Raw genomic sequence first — 5188 nt, forward strand, 5'->3', positions numbered from 1 at the left:
TTCTATCTATCTATCTATCTATCTGTCTATCTATCTAACTATCTTTCTATCTATTTATCTATCTGTCTTCCTCCATCTTTCTATCTATACCTCTGTCCTGGCCTCTACTTCACTGCTATACCCTTCTGTCCCTTCCTCCTTGTTCCACTTCCTCCCTCCACCATCCTCTCTATCTATTTATCTATCTGTCTTCCTCTATCTTCCTATCTACCCTTCTGTCCTGGCCTCTACTTCACTGCTTCTGTCCCTTCCTCCTTGTTCCATTTCCTCCCTCCACCATCCTCTCTGCTCTCGTGTGACCTGTGGTCAGCTTTCTTTTCACTCCAGCCGCTGTGAAGGCAAGACGAACTACTAGCGTTCTACCTCAGATTTGCGTTTGGCCGTACGGCTTTTGAATGTTGTTTTCACTGTCCATTTTTTCCTGTCTTGGTTTGTGTTTGCCACCTTGGAATCCTCTGTGTAGTTGGTTGATCCACTACTCAGGAAGAGACTATTCTAGAGTACGTCCTGTCTGGTCTTCGAAACGTCTAGATAGAATAGAGACAGCTGATGAAGGGATATTCCAAGGGGCTTTCCGTTTTCCTATGTATTCGTACCGTTGTCTGTAGTTTATTGTTCTAACGTCCTGTACCCTGATATGCATGTATATACACATGTAGATGTAAGTATGTACATATATGTGTGTATACATGTATATATATTCTTTGTATTATTACATTATTGAACGCACACGTCCTATTTTACAAGTAAGTCTACTATTATTCTGACGTGACTATCTTTCTATCTATCTATCTATCTATCTGTCTATCTATCTAACTATCTTTCTATCTATTTATCTATCTGTCTTCCTCCATCTTTCTATCTATACCTCTGTCCTGGCCTCTACTTCACTGCTATACCCTTCTGTCCCTTCCTCCTTGTTCCACTTCCTCCCTCCACCATCCTCTCTATCTATTTATCTATCTGTCTTCCTCTATCTTCCTATCTACCCTTCTGTCCTGGCCTCTACTTCACTGCTTCTGTCCCTTCCTCCTTGTTCCATTTCCTCCCTCCACCATCCTCTCTGCTCTCGTGTGACCTGTGGTCAGCTTTCTTTTCACTCCAGCCGCTGTGAAGGCAAGACGAACTACTAGCGTTCTACCTCAGATTTGCGTTTGGCCGTACGGCTTTTGAATGTTGTTTTCACTGTCCATTTTTTCCTGTCTTGGTTTGTGTTTGCCACCTTGGAATCCTCTGTGTAGTTGGTTGATCCACTACTCAGGAAGAGACTATTCTAGAGTACGTCCTGTCTGGTCTTCGAAACGTCTAGATAGAATAGAGACAGCTGATGAAGGGATATTCCAAGGGGCTTTCCGTTTTCCTATGTATTCGTACCGTTGTCTGTAGTTTATTGTTCTAACGTCCTGTACCCTGATATGCATGTATATACACATGTAGATGTAAGTATGTACATATATGTGTGTATACATGTATATATATTCTTTGTATTATTACATTATTGAACGCACACGTCCTATTTTACAAGTAAGTCTACTATTATTCTGACGTGACTATCTTTCTATCTATCTATCTATCTATCTGTCTATCTATCTAACTATCTTTCTATCTATTTATCTATCTGACTTCCTCCATCTTTCTATCTATACCTCTGTCCTGGCCTCTACTTCACTGCTATACCCTTCTGTCCCTTCCTCCTTGTTCCACTTCCTCCCTCCACCATCCTCTCTATCTATTTATCTATCTGTCTTCCTCTATCTTCCTATCTACCCTTCTGTCCTGGCCTCTACTTCACTGCTTCTGTCCCTTCCTCCTTGTTCCATTTCCTCCCTCCACCATCCTCTCTGCTCTCGTGTGACCTGTGGTCAGCTTTCTTTTCACTCCAGCCGCTGTGAAGGCAAGACGAACTACTAGCGTTCTACCTCAGATTTGCGTTTGGCCGTACGGCTTTTGAATGTTGTTTTCACTGTCCATTTTTTCCTGTCTTGGTTTGTGTTTGCCACCTTGGAATCCTCTGTGTAGTTGGTTGATCCACTACTCAGGAAGAGACTATTCTAGAGTACGTCCTGTCTGGTCTTCGAAACGTCTAGATAGAATAGAGACAGCTGATGAAGGGATATTCCAAGGGGCTTTCCGTTTTCCTATGTATTCGTACCGTTGTCTGTAGTTTATTGTTCTAACGTCCTGTACCCTGATATGCATGTATATACACATGTAGATGTAAGTATGTACATATATGTGTGTATACATGTATATATATTCTTTGTATTATATATATATATATATATATATATATATATATATATATATATATATATATATATATATATATATATGTATATATATATATATATATATATATGTATATATATATATATATATATATGTATATATATATATATATATATATGTATATATATATATATATATATATGTATATATATATATATATATATATATATATATATATATATATATATATATATATATACATATATGTATGTATATATATATATATATATATATATATATATATATATATATATATATATATATATATATATATATATATATGCGAGTAAAAATAAATACAAAAAAAGGTGGGTTTTTTTGTATGATTGTGTATAGAGGAATATATTATTTTGTTTAAAAGAGTTCCAACACTGTCTGTTTTTTATGTTTTATTTATATTCCTGCAGAACTAATGTGGGGTATAGAATATGGAATATACAATATATAATATAATATACAATATACAATATAAAATAAAATAAAATAAAAATGGATGGCACCATGAAAGAAAGTTTTGAATGTAGATGAAATATTGAGTGTTCAATATAAAGGATCAAATATATAAATATATATATATAAATATATATAAATATATAAAGGCGACTCGAGTTTCAGGGCTATTTCCCTTCGTCATGGCCGGTATGACAAACTTTAACAGACTGGTCTGTTAAAGTCTGTCATACCGGCCATGACGAAGGGAAATAGCCCTGAAACTCGAGTCGCCTTTATATATTTATATATATTTATATATATATATTTATATATTTGATCCTTTATATTGAACACTCAATGTTTCATCTACATTCAAAACTTTCTTTCATGGTGCCATCCATTTTTATTTTATTTTATTTTATATTGTATATTGTATATTATATTATATATTGTATATTCCATATTCTATACCCCACATTAGTTCTGCAGGAATATAAATAAAACATAAAAAACAGACAGTGTTGGAACTCTTTTAAACAAAATAATATATATATATATATATATATATATATATATATATATATATATATATATATATATGTATATATATATATACACATATATATGTATACACACACACACATACACACACACACACACACACACACACACACGCACACATATATATATATATACACATACATATGTATATCATTCTATCTATCTGTCTATGTATAGTTGCACTAACACTATCGATACAGTAGCTAACGATCTTTTTTTTAATGAAATGCAGAATGTTTAGTATTTTTTTTAGTCAAATTTATTTTTCCTTATCCAATTACAACATTCTTTTGTCATGATGTGGACATACCCTATTTTAGCTGAACGTTCTCTTCATTAAAGTTTTGAAAAATTGGATGCATTGATTTTTTATAGCATTTTTATATTGATTTATTGAGTTATCTGTAGTGATATAATGGTTAGAGTTAAGCTCATTAGAAGCAAAATTCCTCGTTAAACATTAACAATTAAATTTGATGATGATTTGTTGAGTCGTCTGACACCGCTTATTAGCAATATCTTCATTGTTGTAGTTGTGTTGGTGAATCTCCATCGTTCGACGGTGTGGATTCAATTGTTTTATCAACGAAAACTATGTGTACCTGTATTAACGTGTAAATGGCTGAGTATTTCATAGACGTGTGTATTCTTAACATAGTAATTCTCAGGTAGATTCAGCCTATAAAAATGTAACCTAGAATTTTCAACTGCTGATTAGGAAGACCTGAAAATAATCATTAGATTTTAGTTGCTAAGAATATTAAAAAATGGCACAATTTCTGGTGTTCTTCTGTTAATAAAATTTCTAAATAATATAATGGTTCACATCTTGGACAGTAAACACTAGATTACATCGATCCTATTACTTAACTCGTGCTGATTTTATCGATCTCTGAGAAATGAATTGCAATTTTGCACTGATCTTAGATTTAATCAGACGTCTTCCATGATTTCAACCACATTTCACGCTTCATACTGCAACATGATACAACAAAAAATTGCTCGGGAGCATTTGGGTGGTGGTTAAGCGGAATGTGAAGGCCCTCACCTTCCTTCTAGAGTAGAATCTCTCCAATATTCATGTAATTCCAACGTGGTCTTTACCACAAGTCTATGCTGATATTCCATATCGTGTTAAACAATCACGTTAGCTTGTTTGTTTCCCTCTGCATTATGCATTCATTTGCTCATAAAAGTTTTGGTTCTGTGGATCAATAAATGTTAAACATGCTTTGCTTTAAACATACTTTCTTCTTGTGTTGTTTGCTTTCTCTGATTCTTTCTCTTCTCCGGACAATTTCTATGTTATCTCTGTTGTCAAAGGACAGTGGGCAAAACTGGGGTGGGAGTGGGGAAAGAAGAATTTGATTTATTGGTACTCGACTAACTGGTGTGCCAGTAAGCTTTTTGGTTTCTTTTTCATTCGTCAGTTCTTGGTTTTTAGTTAAGGTGATATCTGTTTTTCGGAATCTTCACTGCTAGTACTCAAATAAAACAAGTGTTGTGGCTTCTTTTTTTTATTATTATTTCTATATATGTTGCTTACTGTCTGCTTTTCTATATCTTCTCGAATGGAAAGCCTTTAAATGTCCCTCACAGTTATACAAGTAGCAGTTAATCTCTCTACCCGGCATCGTTAGTCTTAATTCTTTTATTCCTGCATTTATGACAAAGCACAGTTCTGGAATAATTTTTGGAAAAAATTAAGACAAAGACTTCCGCGGTTGCTTTGCTTCAGCTAACACATGATTAATTGGATGCCCGGCCATGGCCAGTTAAATGTTGTGAACATATTTGAGAAGCAAGGGCCAATCTGATTTGCTTAGATGTAATGGGATGGTGATTCTGCTAATGTTAAAATGGCTGCTATTTTTTCAGTTATCTTTTGACACACGACAAATGCCCA

This window comes from Octopus bimaculoides, chromosome 2, assembly GCF_046866305.1.
Source record: "Octopus bimaculoides isolate indiv1 chromosome 2, ASM4686630v1, whole genome shotgun sequence".
NCBI lineage: Eukaryota > Metazoa > Mollusca > Cephalopoda > Octopoda > Octopodidae > Octopus > Octopus bimaculoides.